The sequence below is a fragment of the Marmota flaviventris genome, chromosome 11, assembly GCF_047511675.1.
Source record: "Marmota flaviventris isolate mMarFla1 chromosome 11, mMarFla1.hap1, whole genome shotgun sequence".
NCBI lineage: Eukaryota > Metazoa > Chordata > Mammalia > Rodentia > Sciuridae > Marmota > Marmota flaviventris.
The window spans coordinates 86642077-86658632 of record NC_092508.1 but is presented as its reverse complement, the minus strand read 5'-3'; the positions used below and the strand labels follow the sequence as shown (position 1 = coordinate 86658632).

At 34.1% G+C, this 16556-nt stretch overlaps 1 protein-coding gene across 2 annotated transcripts in view; it reads left to right on the top strand.

Moving 5' to 3' along the window:
- Positions 1-16556, top strand: part of Kynu (kynureninase) — a 105597-nt gene that overhangs the window by 76185 nt on the left and 12856 nt on the right. Inside the window, exon 11 of one of the 2 annotated variants that reach the window (XR_003583134.3) lies at positions 480-606. The exons of the other annotated variant lie outside the window; for it this stretch is intronic. The gene's annotated coding sequence lies outside the window, so the exon portion shown is untranslated. The remainder of the gene's footprint in view (positions 1-479; positions 607-16556) is intronic. 2 annotated transcript variants of the gene reach the window in all.

Sequence of the window (16556 nt, the reverse complement as noted above, 5' to 3'; positions counted from 1 at the left end):
CCAACACTTTTCCATAATCAGTGAGAGGTATTTGAAAAGTTTACAGATGACATTTTTAAGGTTTTATAAACGGCTTTGTCACCTTTGTTGTTACAGGTAATTTTCAGGTTTAAAAGAACCAGCTAAAGATGCTGGCTGACTTCAGTGTATGATTAAGGCAAATTTTGTTATTTAAAAATGCATGTTATTGCTATCATTTGGCAACTACAAAATATGGCTGGCAAGGAAATCTCAGAAAGTTCAAGAAAGAATAAAAATTCACATTAAGAATCTTCAGCCAAATAATTTAAAAATTATGAATTTACAGTACTCTTGGCCCAACTGTATAATTAATGTTCTTTGGGGAGATAACTTATAATCATTTGTTTTAGGGAATGCTAACCAGATATATTTCAATTCCACATACTTGATAAGGCCACCATTGCCCAAAACTTATCTGTGATCTACACCTTGGTTTACTTTCTTGTTGGTTCTTTCAGACTTGCTACTTATCTAATTCCAATCCAGTACCTACACAAGGTCTCCCTGTGTAAAGACTGAGAGAACCATTGCAGACAGGTGGCAATGGCAAGAGGCGGGAACTCCAAAGGCTTCCAGTGCTCTCAGGTGGGATAGATCAATATCATCAACATATCAGTGAGCTTTTTTTTCAGAATCCTAGTTGATATGATGAGAGTTCCTGAGGCATCTGTTCTATGTAGGCTGTTCTGGAATGAGGAATGAGAAGTTCAGTATTAACATGGACAATTTCTCAGCTACCACTTGTAATTGACCAGCCCCTTTAACTTTAACATTTAATCCCTACTCCTCTAAGCGTCTGGGATAATATTGTCTTTTGCTTCTGCTCCAATGGTAAGTATTTTCCTGTGTTTTGTAAGGTTTCTCTTTCACTTTTTTATTAACTCTCTCAAAGTCTCAACTCTTGCTCTTCTTTCTTGCCTAGTAGTGTCTCATCCACGATCATGATTTAAGTTGTACATATTTGTAGAAGACACTAATCTACATTTCCAGATTTGCCCCTTGCCCAGTTTTTAAGCCCTTTTGCATCTGATAGCAAATTGTAAGAATTTCTCATTATCCAGACATTATCCCTGTCTCCAAAGATACAGGCAAAGCAAAGATTGTCTTAACAGAAAAAATATTTGCTAATGAACCACCCATTTATAAAATTAGTCATTACCTGAGCACTTTTTTTTTTTTTTGCTTTCGGCTTTTTGCTTTTTGAAGTGCCAAAGATCAAACCCAGGTTTTCAGGAACAATAGGCAAGCCCTCTACCACCTACCACGGAGGATTCATCCCTATGAATTATTTTAAATAGTATCTTCCTGATCACAGAATACTATACATATAGGATAATATAATGAAACATAATAATCATAGATTTTAAAGTGAGATTCTTAAAGAGACCTGGGATTTCATGAGGCAAGTGAAGCTGGAAAATTGCTGAATCACAAAATGAGAATTTATCAAGGAGTCCTTAGTAGATTAGGTAAAAGAGATTTGATAAGGTACTTCAAAAGCATATGACTTGAATATTAATAGTATAAATAAAATGGTGAGTAACTAAAAAAAAATCTTTAAAAACTATTACCTTAAAGGTCATGCTGAAAAGTTAAACATAATATGAAGTGGATTATATTTTGCTACAGTATCATTTTGTCAAAGTACATACCAAAAAATGAAACCTATATTTACTATATGGTCTTTTTAAGATGAGCATATTATAAATTTAATCTAAATTTTGTCGAATTATAAGTTTGAATCTTTTATACTTTTTAACTTTATATTTTAATATGCATCTCAGTGACAAATTTTTCCTTGATAGGTTTAAAATTGGTTTTATTAAGAGACATTTTCCCATTTGTCTTTAGATGATGAGAACTTCCAGTATGTCTGTATGCATATGAATACGTGTGCATATATGTATGCACGTGTGCGTGCGTGTGTCTATTTTCTATTTCAAAAATTTAATAAGATAAAGCTCCCATTTTACCCTGACACAGGTATTTTTCTAAGCTGGTCATTGTTCATGTAAAGGAAACAATCCTTAATTGATTAAGAAAGCATAAACAAATATAACCAACAAATATTTCTGTGCAAAAATCTTTCTTAAAAAATAAAACTTTGGGGTTGGGGTTGTAGCTCAGTGGCAGAGTGCTTGCCTCGCACATGTGAGGCATTGGGTTCGATCCTCAGCACCACATAAAAACAAATAAACAAAATAAAGATATTGTGTCCATGTATAACTAATTTTTTTTAAATAAATAAAACTTTCTTGATGAAATTAAAAAGAGGTTATTGTTTATGATTTTTAAATCTTACTGGCCTTTTGGAGAGAGATCATTTAAATAGTCAAAGAGTGAGATAAATGACAGAAAACACAAAACTAGAATATGTGTCCTAAGGCAACCTCTAATTAACGGCCTGGAGAATTCTCAGACTAACTTTTCCATAGTAGCTGTGGAGGCAAAAATGACTAACTCAGAGGTTCTTGGGAAAAGCTTGAGCAAGGAGTTAGGAAACTAAAGACACGAATACTCAGTAAAATAGAACACAGTGTTAACTAAGTGAATAAATTCACTCTCTGTTACTTTGAAAGCTGAAAATGTTGCCTATAAGAGAGTTTCACTTCATAAATTTCATAAATTTAAGAAGGTATAAAAAAGAAGAAAGAATTATTTAAATGGCATTTCTTAAAGGGATATGTCAAGTGATCTTTTCCTCTTTATCTCTTTACTAGAATTTTTATGGAATTTGAGTTATTGACTTAACATTTTAAATTTTGCCTCATTATCATAAAATTGCCCTTTATCCCTGTTCTACAATATTTTAGAAATTATACATGGTGGTAAAATCAGGATTTCAAGCTCTCACTTATTTCTAGAGCCACACTCATGCATTACATCTGTCCTCTGTCTTGGTCTTCAAATTGTCCCTCCAAGGGGTCCGGAAATGGGCAACTTACTTAAAGAACACTCGTCTGTGGCATCATAACACATAACCTAAACCTATTTTCATTCAGAAACTGTTTAATGTCAATAGTTAGGAAAGGATTCCTTGTTTTTTTGGCCTGACAGTCTCAACTATGTAGAATTTTCCAAATAATTTTTCTGTATGGTGAATTTAAACTGCGATCATAAAAATAACTTATTTGTTTGGAAGTGTGATCACAGTTTAAAATAAATTCAGTAAATAGTCTACTTTTTGTTTGTTTGTTTTTTGCTACCCAGGAGATAAAATAATCCTAGTTCTTAAAGTAAGCCAAAATAGTAATTATCTGTATTAAAAAAATACATTCAGTCCACTCATGCTCACAAATCACTACTCTCAGATAATAATGATATAATCATTAATTCAGGAACACTGAAATCCTTTGAAACCTCAAAATTTATTTTCTGTTCTAAAATTGCAGTCTGGTGTCTCCGAAGATATATGGGGATCAATGATCTTTTCAGACATTAAAAGTAAAACTTATCAAAGAGCTTCAGCTTTTGTTTTAATTGCTTCAAGTTTTGTCCTGAAAGTGACCTTTGAAATCTACAGGTTTTTTTTTTTAACTAACTTGCGAATTTTTAATATATTCTTATTTACAAAGTGCATGTATTCATCTGGTTCTTTATGAGTGCCAAAGGAGCCAGGCTAGAGGTTTGTTGTCATGTCACATGTACCTTGTATGTGGGTGGCTCTTGTATGTGGACTCTTCACATACAGACCAGTGGGGGTCCTGAGACATCAGAGACTGGGAAGGGTTAGCTTAACAGACCACAGGACACTTGGAATATATTGCTCGGGACAAACATCTAAACTATGGGATCCATATTATCTTTGTTCACCTGCTTTTACTCTCCAAAGAAGATAATTTGGGTAGGAATTACCCTTTAATCCATCATTTTTATGATCAGCTCCTGTATAGGTAGCATGCTGTTGGTTCCCACATCATTTCCTATTCCCGTCAGCTTTGGTCAGGGCTCAGAAGATTTGACATTGACCATGGCAATATATGCCTAAAAAGTATGTGGAACTTTTTTAATATAAAGGGACTATGATCCTAGTAAGACTTTATCTTAGGTAATATGATTGAAAAAATTATTATAAATTTAAACCTTCAATTCTAAATTTTTGCGTGCAGGGATATTTTCATTAATATTTCTTTAACAATCCATAGTGATCAAGAATTTTCTCTTGAATTTTGTTAAATATATGCCTCTTTACTCTCAGCATAATAGACTAACCATTTTCCAGCATATGGAAGATTTTTACTTTGCACATTATTATGAAGGGGGGTGTGACTTGCAAAACTCTGACAAATTAAATATGCATTTCCATATGCTTCTGTGAAGACCAAATATATACATGAAAATTAGCTACATAGTTAAAATTCTTCATGAGATTTTAATCAGCATTGATGAACAAAATTCAAATCACATTGTCCCTTTTTTTTTAGGGGCGGGTGGTACTGGGATTGAATCCAGGGGTACTATACCACAGAGGGTTCCCCCAGCTCTTGTATGTATTTATTTTTTATTTTGAGTCAGAGTCTCACTGAGTTGTCCAGGCCTGTTCAAACCTGCAATCCTCCTGCCTCAGCCTCCTGAATAGTGGGGATCACAGCTGTGCACCACTGTACCTAGCTTCGTATAGTTCTTTCTAAAGTCTGAGATTGAGACATCTTTCTCTTTTTGTACTTGGAACATCTCTATTTATTTCAAAGCATTATAAACCAATATTTTAAGATAAGACAATTCAAAAGGTCTATTCAGAAAAATTTCAAAGGCTTTTCATGTGTGTGTGTGTGTGCCAGAGATTGAACCACCCAGGGGTACTTAACCACTGAGTTACATCCCCAGTCCTTTTTTATTTTGAGACAGGGTTTTACTAAGTTGCTTAGGACATCATTAGGTTACTATGGCTGGCTTTGAACTTGCAATCCTCCTGCCTCAGCCTCCCAAACTACTGGGATTACAGGCTTATGCCACCATGTCCAGCCAAAAGCTTTTTTATTAGTAATGTAGTTATGTCAAAAAATATTAATTTTGTTCTTATAAGAACAGCATATTATCCTGAGACTTCAGAAAACAATTTTCATTATCTGAAATTTTTTATTTTAGGAAGTGCAATTATGAGTATGCTTGTCATACTGTTAGCTCACTGGACATATTTGAAGGGCTCTTCTACAGAGTGCGATTTGAGAAGGCAATTGAGTACTTAGCAAAACCACATGAGCCCCCACCCCCACCCCATGTATTTACAGGTGGATGAACAAATGTGAGAAAGAAAACAAAATGAACTTAGTAAACTCTCTTCAAACTACTTTCTCTACTTTCTAGAGTAATGTTAAATTACACATCTTAGAACAGAACCCAGCAATTGTGAATAGACAATTTTTTTTTTTAGAAAATACAAATTGATAGAGATCTTAAGAGTGAGGTGATATTCCACCTACTTCCTGTCATGCAACCTCAAGCCTTATATTAGATATGCCTATGACTGGCTGCTGGTATCTAGGGATGAATATACAACTTATCGGTTGAACCAACTTATTTTGTCAGTTTGAAAGATATTTTTTTGTTTGTTTTCCTTAGGACCTTTGAATCTGTATTTATCACCTAGCCATACTTTTACTTTCCTCACCAAGGTGCTAATTTACAACTTCCTAGCTTTAAATTCTTCTTGCTCTTGTTCTCACTTTTTTCTAATGTTTTAGTTCTAACCTAATGCCCTCTGGTCCTTATTCATATGGACTAGCATTATCTTTTTTATATGTGTTTGAACTGCTGTTATATCTGAACTCCAATATCTACTGAACTGTAGCAAGTGTGTCTCTGTTTTCCCAACCTTTCTATTCCTCACTGCAAAAGGTAGATTAACAACATTAATGCTCTGCCATGAGGTCATGGCTGAAGAACTTTACCAGGGTATTTATGTAGCTATGCAACCAAGCCCAAACCCTACCATACTGAATGCTTGCCAGAAGCAGACTTCCATTATACTCAAACCCACATTTGTTTACATTTGATTATACAAATTGGATTGATTATCAATCACTTTGGCTAATAATAGAAAACAGAATTTGGATCAACCAAAAAGAAAGAGCAAATAAGTCTAAAACGTTATTCATGAAAGAAGTTGATATTTTCACTATATACTGCCTAAGAATTTTGAGTTTTATTTCTTGAAATCACAGCTTCATAATGCCCCTGTGCAACATTTACACTCATTAAAGAGATACTTATTGAGCATCTACTATAACACTCCAGGAATTTTTTTAAAGGCATTTGGAATATACCAAGAAAACACAAAATAGAGTCACTAACATGATGTCTGAAAAATCAGTAAGTCTTATAGATGATTTTGAAAGTATAAGAGGGAAAGGAGGTATCAGAACATACTACGTGGCATGCTTATCAATGTGCAATATTAAAAAGGCATTCATGAACCATCATATTGAGAAAGTAAGAATCAGATGAAAAGGTGAAGAAGAGAAAAAGAGGGTGAAGCATTCACCTGTGCAAAGAATTTTAGGCAGAAGAAGCATTTTATCAAAGATTCTAAGACAAGTGTACATCTTGGGTGCTTGAAAAAAAGCACATCCACAAGCTGGAATAGATTGAAGGAGCTGGAGACAGATGGACAAGAGATAAAAGCATGCAAATGATGCAAGCCCTTGGTTGGCAATACGGAGACTTGGATCCACTGCCTATGTTGACAGAAGAGTGACCCTGACATAAAAACTTTTAAAATGATCACACCAGGGGCTCTGTTGGGAATAAACTGTAAGAGGGTTAGGAGTGGACTTTGGAAGACGAGCCAAAGGACTGTTGTGGAAAACAGGCTAGAGATGAGTTCAAAGCAGAGGGGTGGCAGAGGAGGTGAGGAGAAGTGGTAGGATTCTGAATCTATTCTGAGATATATAGCAATCTTTGCAGAGTTCAAAAATAGAAACATGATGAAGTTTTATTTATGTAAGATGATTACATTCTGGAGAGCTGTACAATATTGTGCCTGTAGTTTTACACAGTGTTGTACACTTAAATTTGTCAGGAGGATAGGGTTACATGTTCTTACCATGATATTTTAAAAGTAAATAAAATATTAAAATGGAAAAAAAAAGAATAGGAATAGGAATGTCAGTTAACTGATGGATCTTTGCAATTATACAAAAGGGAAATGCTCACTATCTAAAATGCAGTAATGGCATATGGGATGGAGAAAGCATTACAGTTGACAATTATTAGGAAATTGAATGAAAAGGGCATAGAGAAAAATTTGGATAGAGGGACAAGAATGAGAGAATAAATATGAATTTGATGTTTGTGCAAAAGAATACTAAGTCATTAGTCTTATATCATATACTTATTTATAACTATAAAATGTTTTTCTTAAGCATCCACTATGGGCAGAACAGTAGGCAAGAAATCATTGAAGACAAATGAACCCTCTCATTCTGGAACTTACCATTCAGTGTGAGCATTACAAGGCAAGAGAAAAAGGTGGTTAATTTTGCTAACGTAGCATTTATGTTGACTGGAGACATACTGCTAACTCAGTGAGACTCAAGGGGAACAGGGAATAGTGGGGGACTAAGACAGGGTGGTTTCACATGCATCTTAAGCAAGGGCAGAACTTTAAGGTTCTTACATTCCAAGAAGGGAATTTTAATTTTTTTTTAAGAGAGAGAGAGAGAGAGAGAGAGAGAGAATTTTAATATTTATTTTTTAGTTTTCGGCGGACACAACATTCTTTGTTTGTATATGGTGCTGAGGATCGAACCCAGGCCACACGCATGCCAGGCGAGAGCGCTACCGCTTGAGCAACATCCCCAGCCAGGGAATTTTAATTTTATCTTAAGGACAAAGGGGAGCCACTCTTTGTATGGGGGGAATAAAAAAGATTATAAATTCAGCTCTCTTCATCTCTCCAGTCTTTCTTTGCTTATGGAAAAAAAAATAGATCATTTCTGAAAGGATCTTTTTTAACTTTTAAACTTTGTGATTCTCAAGTGATAAAAGTGAAGCATCAAGTTAAGGTAAACTAGTGGTTGTGATAACCGAGCTTAAAACCAACATGGTTGGAATCCATATGCCACTGGCCATATCCGTGGCTGTAATGACTCTCTCCATTCTCCCTTTACTTTCCTAAAGTGTGTTCAGAAAACTTTATCCCAAACTCTGACATACTCAGCTTTTTGCTTTATTCATGTACAGAAAGGTACTTTTTATATATTTCTGTTTTTATTAATGAGGTTGTGCTTTGTTATTTTGCTGCATAATAATTATACATATTGAAGTGATGCAGTGTGATTGATTCATGTATACAATGTGTTAAGATGAAGTTAGTTTTATTAGCATATTTCTCACTTTAATCTCCTATTGTTTGTGGTGAAGCATTCCAAATCTTCTTTTCTGACTATTTTGAAGAATACAATACTTGTATTTTTTTTTTTTTAAATCAATGTCTTACCGTGCTTTCCAGACTGGTCTGGAACTCCTGCACCCAAGTGATCTTCCTGCTTCAGCTCCTGTGTGTTGGGACTCCAGGTGTACCACTTGCCTGGCTATAATGCATTCCTTTCTGTTTCTTTTTCATTTTTCTTTCTTTTGTTCTTTTTAAGATATGCATGACAGTAGAATGTATTTTGAAATATTATACATCCATGAAGTATAATTTATTCAAATTAGGATCCTATTCTTCTGGCTACAATGCATTTCTAATTGACTATAGTAACACTGTGTATTGTAAAACACCATGGAATTTTTCTTCCAATCTAACTAGTTGGGTACCCATCATACACACCCCATTTATTCCCCTTATTCCTTACTTTTCTGAGCCTATACTATTCTCCCTTCTATGAGCTCAACTTTTCTAACATCTCACATATATGAGATCATGCTGTATTTGTGTTTCTGTGCCTGGCTTATTCCATTTTGCATATGTCCTCCTGTTTCATCTATGTTACCACAAATGAGAAAATTTCATTTTTATGGTCAAATAATATTTCATTGTGTATATTTTCTTTATTCATGGACACTTCTTTATCATGGGACATTTCAGCCAATTCCATCCCTGAGCTACTGTGAATAGCATTATAATAAACATGGGAGTGCAGGTATCTCTTTGCATGTATTTTTAAAATCAACCTGCCAATGTTTTTACCATGAAAATTAAGAATGAACCTGGGCTCAGTGATGAACACCTGTGATCCTAAGGACTAGGAGGCTGAGACAGGAGGATTGCAAGTTCAAGGCCACCCTCAGCAACTTAGTGAGACCCTGTCTCAAAAATAAAACAAATGGATTGGGGATGTGGCTCAGTGATCAAGTGTCCCTGGGTTAAAAAAAATAATAAGAAGAATATTTTAAAAATATTTGAATTAGTAAATTTATGATTATTCTCTGAAGAAAACAACCTTTGTTGAACTTTGGACTCCATGAAACATGATGATTTGATGAGTAGTTTATTTGAGGTTAGCTACAGAAGATGCTAGAATGACAGACATTCTAACTTATCCTTAAATGCTTATACAGATTTTGTTTATATTAAGGTTAAACAATTATGCTGTACCCCACATGTTCCATGATTTTGTAGTGCTATAATAATTTGTCTGATTCAACACATTTAAAAAGCTGTGAAAGTAGTAAAACCATTATATTTACTTTTAAGTTGTGATCTTGAGACAGAGAGAGAAGAGAGCGGAAAAAGAAAGACTCCTGGTCATGCTCACATTCTTAAACACAGAAATTATTAAGTGTGTGGTCATAAAATGTCAAGTTAAGAGACATCATGAAATTAGCCTTGCTTGAATATGTTCTTAAACGATATCTGGTTTTATCACATTTTGAGTTTTGCCCCAAAGATGAACTAGATGTTTATTCTAACATAAGTAACAAAAACTAGGATGTTGTTTAGTTTTGTTGAGGTTTGGGGTGAGCAAAGGCGAGGGGTTTAAAAGATAATTTAATTCAGTGCATAAAAGATTTAAAACTCATGCTGAAAGTTGGGCCATTAAAGGTTTGTTGAGGAGATTAAGATTGGCTGTTTCATTTTGTAACTGAATCTGGTGATGCCTCAAAGATGCCTTTATAACAAGTCATACTGTTGATTTAACATTTATTTGCAACTCCTTTTATGTAATTTATGATGTTCAAAGTACACAAAGAATATCACGATCTTTACTTTTTATGTACTGGCTTTCTTCCAGCACCTCACTTCTCCCAAAATTCTGTTAATTATCCCCATTTGAAGTAAATTAAATTCCTGCTTGGTTTTCAATCTTTGATAAAAAAAAAAAGGATTTGAATTTCTTTTCAAGTTCAATGAGATTATATCTTAATTATTATTGTTTATTTTCAATTTTTAGGAATGATTTAAGCTTGTTACGATAATAGCTACTTAAAACTAATTTAATGTTTTCTCATTCTACATTGTTAGGTTATAACATTGAGTTTTTGTTGCTGTTGTTGTGAAAACCATGCTAAGGTTTCAGTTTAGATTACACTTCTATTTTGGTCTGATTTTGCTTTCTCTACATTCCAAGTAGTGGGCTCATAATGAATTGAATGTTTTCCTAGGTTCTAAATGTGGTACCTTTCGAGTGAAGGTATCTTGAAACAGTTATGTGTGTTTTTGTTTTTGAAAGATTTTAAACAGTCCTCATTTCCTTTAGTAGGCTTGAAGGTATAACCTAGGGGTGACCATGCTTATTCAAGTTCACTAGATCACACATCTAGATTTACCCATTTTGAAGAAAGAGAACTGACTACAGAGATTCTGGAGGAATAAAGAAGGTCCAAAGAGCAGGTTTTATTTTAGGAGGGCACATTGTTCATACTAAAAAGACTGTGGGAGTTCTGCCATCTGTTATGTCATCAGTCTGGCATTCTCCCCCCTCAATATCCTAAGTGCAGCACTTAGGCTGTCCAGGGATGTTGTTTCCATGGAATTACTAGTGCATTGAAAATGTCTGCCCTACATGACTTTGCATTTTATGTGAATATCCTGATAATTAGGGTCAATCTCTACAGTTGGGCTTCAACAATTAATAACTGAGGAATCTTAGACTACTCATCAAGCCACTGGAGTCTCACTTCCTCATCTATACAATGAGGAGAATAGTAGTATCTACTTCACAGGAGTATTTTTAAAGATGGAGTGACTGCTTAGAGTAGTGTCTGACTTAGAATGAAAGCTCCGTTGATTTTTGGTTTTGCTGCTCTCATAATCACTAAACAACTAAAAGAAGCTAAATCAGGGAAATAAAACCGCAGCCTGTTTGCCTGTTTTATAAGAGCTTGATTAAATGTTTGGGGAGTCATCAATCACCCAAGTTTGGGCTGTTGGTTCTCTTCCATAGGAAGATAATTTGGGGGCCAGACTTGATCTCTTTCACATGTGGTTTTATTAAATAGAATTCTTTTTCCTAATTTTATTTAAATTAATAATATTTTATAAAACTTCCAGCTAGTTTACCATATATTATCATGACCACTTAAATTGAAAGTATCATATCATTGATGTTGTTCATGAAAATATGCTGAATCATCTGGAAAATATTGCACATCAAAGAAAACAGGCCAAGAACTGCATATCAAACAGGAGTTTCTGGGGAAAAAAAAGAGCAAATTTTAATAAGATAAAAATGGCATCTTCTTGTTAGAGTACATGGTTTAAATGGTTGAATTTCTTTTTATCAAGTGAAAATGTATAGCAATTAATCTTAGGAAGTTGAAATTTTTCCAGAAGAAATAACATTTAGAATTTCATTAAGATTAAAAATTGGATACCATGAGTGATTAAAATAACAAGGCAATTATTAACATTATATGTCAGAATAAATAATCAAATGAAGGAAAAATCATCCTATAAAAGCCAGTGGACCACCAATGTCCTAGAACTTTATAGCAGATAGAATATGAAAAGCCCTCTATCCCTTCTTTTTTGAGTACTACATGGCAGAAAACTATGCAAGAGTTCACATCTATGATTGAAGGGTTTTTTTAAAAAAATATTTAATTGCTCTGACTGCTGAATTCAATGACATCATTGTCATATCAAGATATTAATATTTCAGTCCTATTATAAAGAAAACTGTATTATTATCCTGGTTTGCAGTGATATGATCTTATTTACTACTTATAAATAGAGAATTATCTTTGAAACAAATAGTCTCTATAGAGAGCTGTTATTTTCTTCTATTTTTCTTACTTCACTTCCTTCTTGAGGCAGAAAGATCTGGAGTTCAAAGCCAGCCTTAGCAACAGCGAGGCACTAAGCAACTCAGTGAGATGCTATCTCTTTATAGGGCTGGGGATATGGCTCAGTGGTTGAGTGTCCCTGAGTTCAATCCCAAGTACCCCCAAAATAAACTCAAATAAAATAACTCAGTATTCATATTGATGAAATTGAAACATCTTATCTTCCTGAGTTTCTGTATTCATTTCTTTCAGGACTTTAAACTGCCGAGTTAATATTTCCTTCCTGGTTGAATATGTCAACAACTCTGTCTTCTTTAGGTATAGTTCAATATCATACATCTAGCTTTGACTCCGTTTCCTTTTTCTTCATTCTTTCTAGCTCAAAGTGTTCCCCTTTACTTTGCTTTGTGGGTGTGGAGTCTGAGGTTCTGCTTTTAGTCAAGAGGACAGTTGTTCCACAAAGGCCCAAACACCAGGAGGCAGGATGGGAGCTCCTTAGGAGTCTGCCCACCACTCTTATGCTGAGTTAATGCCTGTTTAAATTGCCTGCTACCCCCAGCCACACTCCTACCCACAGATCTTTTTGTGGTAGGGGTAGCTGGCTTCTAGCCAGGGGTCCTATTAACTGTTCTAAAGAAGTAATTAAAGAAAGATAGAAAAATATAATAGTCCTCAGGAAAGAAGGGTGTTTTAGTTAAGAGCATAAACCATAAAAATATCACCCTTGCTAAAAAAAAAAAAAAAAAAAAAAAAAAAAAACCTCCCTAATTTACCATTATTAACTATTTTGCTTTATCGAAGTCTGCCATTTATGTCTTCTCCTCTACTCGGCTCCCAGGGATTGAGCATCTCCTCTTCAACCTGCTTACTGGCTTGTTCAGATACTTACTTTGAGACTTTGTTCAACTTCCTTTTGAAAATATTGTATCAACCCCAGCTCCTGGCTTGGGGTTAGTGTTCCAGCTCATCACGGGTTTTGCTAGCTGTGTCCGTTTGGAGGAGTCACACAACTTCTTTAATCCTTACTTCTCTGAAATCTAAAATTGTGGAAATGACATCTATTTTAAGTTGCTATTATGCCAAGATTAAGCTAGAATACAAGAAAACTCTTGTGCCCATTTCCCAGAAAACCTTTGTTAGTTTTTGTTCTTTTCCCCTTAGCAGTTAGCTGCTCAAGAACATTGCTTAATCATGCCTTTGGAATAGGATTTCTTATGGGCATGAGAACCAATAATCTAATTGGCCAGACTATTCCTTAATGCTCTGTGGGATTATATAATTTCCTTCCTAGGGTAATAGATCCAAGTGCTGTGAGTGTCAGGAAAGGAGATGGAAGACAAACAATTAGCATCTTCAGTAGAGCTGGGCTAGGGTCCCGGGGTCTCCTCATGTCCTTTGACAGTGGAAAGAAAAATATAATCTCTTTAGTGAATCAGAGCAAAAGAGAAATACCAACATCAAATTATGAGGTAAACAACTTTGAAATTCTTCCCTTCTACATAATCATATTGTATTTGTACATTTAAACTGTAGTTCAAGTATTTTCACAGCTTTAGTAAATAAAGCCTAAAAAAACGATGACTTAGCCTCAGTTGAGAAATCATTCCTGAGATTTTTCTCTAAGAAAACGCATCTCCCCCTTTGTGCAGTCCCTTGTTTCTTTCATATTTGGGTTATGAACATGTCATCTTGTATTTTCAAAAACAAGCTATTATTTCCTCCTGTGATACAGTGTTGGAACACTAGGTCTTTGATGTTTCTGTTAGATACACCAGCAACCATCATAACTCATGCTTTTGAATTTTTAATATCACTCCACAAACTGAAATGACAAATACCCAGTTCTTCAGTGAACATACCAATATGAAAGAAAAGTTTACTAAATAAGAGAAGATTGAAATCTCTCTCCCAATTTTTGTTTTGATCCCACTGAAAATAAAAGGAAAAAAATCACGTCGCTATGTTTTTTTCCCTGCTTTTTCTCAGTTACCATTTTTGCCTCAGATTAAAAGAAAAAAAAAAAAAAAAGAAATTGCCAAGAGGTAAATTTTGAATCTGTTTCCACAGAAAGCATTACGTATGCAGTCCTGTATTATTTTTTGATATGTGACTAGAAGAAATAATTCTCTTTAACAAATTAAAAATTTAATTTTTTAAAAATATGAAAAATGAGAATAATGCTAAATTCATATTTTTCAATTTCCAAATTGCCTATTTCCTCATATCTGAAATACTTTTAACATCCTTTATTTTTTTTCTCCAGATCACTCAAAATCTGTTATTTGGCTATAAATCTAAACAACAATTAATTCTAGAATATACTTTTTTTCTCAAAGCTCAAACTGTTGAAATATTTGTCAAGTTAACATTGAAAATAAAGCTTGCCCTGAAACTGAAAATGAAAGTGGACATATATATAAAGTATTAAGTTAGTGGCTCTAATATTAAACTTTACAAAGTTACAAGATCATTTCAGTTAGAAGGAAAGAACAGTTCTTCACATCTGAGACAAGATCTCCTCTACAGCCAAAATTCAATTCTCTTTTTCTCATAGAAGCATATTTCAGTGTTAATATGTAAAGTAGGGCTGGAGATTCAAGCAGTAGCGCACTCACCTGGCATGTGTGCGGCCTGGGTTTGATCCTCAGCACCACATACAAACAAAGACGTGTCCTCCGAAAACTAAAAAAAAAAAAAAAAATATTAAACAATTCTCTCTCTCTCTCTCTCTCTCTCTCTCTCTCTCTCTCTTTAAAAAATGTGTAAACTAGAAAACAATTTGGTTATTTCAATAGGATTATAAAGCTCTTTCTTCTATGTATACAGTATAAATTTGTAATGTTCTATGTGAACATGGATATTATAAATTATTACCATAAAGAATAAATAAATAAATCATTATCAGAAAAACCTCAGATACATTTTATTTCTGACTTTTAATTCTTATTTTCAAAATTAATATCCATTGTAATTATCTTCAACATCTCCTATGAAGAATTTAATCATAGTATTTTTCTCCTCCTTTATCCTAATGAGGAAGTTCAAGGAATCATATGAGCTTCTGTTCATATTACATTACACTTGAGAAAGTTCTGACTTGGCTGCTAAATATTCAACAACAACAATTTAAAAACAACTGGATAATTCTGCTTTTATAGTTTGACTCTAATTTTAAAAGTTAAAAGCAATTGTTAGAAATTGTTAAATGTATTTCAATTAATTTTTCTTCAATACATACTGACTACATTTTTCATGGTTGGCATAAATTGCCATTTATAGAACATGGAGAAGTCTTCTTTGGAAGGAGTGTATATTTTTGCTTGTTTGTTTTGTGGTGCTGATGTTCAAAGCAAGGACATTGCACATGCTAGGCAGCAGTCATCGGTTTGGGGAAGGTCACTTAACTACCAAAATTGCTTGCCCTTTCTCAGCTCTGTAACCTTGAACATGCTGCTCTGACTGTGTAGCAAAAGGAGGAAAAAGTGTCCTTCCTATTTTTCTAAAACATACACAGATAGTGGCTAAGGTCCTGAGGGTTGCTCCCTGTCCATCTCCAGGCTGGCTCAGTTGTCCTAATTTGTGTTTCACCTGTCAACTGTTTGTCATATCACATCCCATCATCACTCTTACCCTTTCCTACAAATAAGTACTAAGAGGTAAGTCTCTGAGCTCCTGAGTTTACATTGTAACTGAAGAAGAAAAAGACAAGCAAATAAAGCAACAATTATTCAGTATGAACAAATGATATAATATGTTCTATTCTACACCTTTCTTTGGATTTTGTGCCTTATAAATATTTCCTATCAGTATGCACAATTCTTACTCATTCACTTTTAACCTAAAATTGCATAGTATTTATTATACAAAATTACCACAATTTATAAAATCAGCCTCCTAGTGAAGAGAATGTAGTTTCCTTTCAATCCTGGATTATCACTAAAAAGATGCAATGACTAACACATAATTCACCTCATACTTATATAAGTACTTCTCCAGAGTAAATTCCCAGACATGAATTTTCCAGGTTAACTGTTATGTTTTTATCACTTTTATGGCTTTATTCATTTGTTTCCCACAGGAAGGCATCCAATTATACTCTCATAATAATATGCGGGAATTTTCCTTTTCCTCACAGTCATACCAATGGAACATATTAATCAAACTTCTGAAATTTTGTCAATCTTAGAGATGAACAATGTTGTCTCATTGTAGTTTTAGCTTGTATTCTTATCATTAGTAGGTTGATAATTTTTCTTTTGTATTTTAAGAGTCATTTTTCTTTTCTATAAGTGATATATTCAGATCTTTGGCCTATATTTGGGTGCTGTCATAAGGCAAATCTTAAGATATTCTGTTTTTTAACT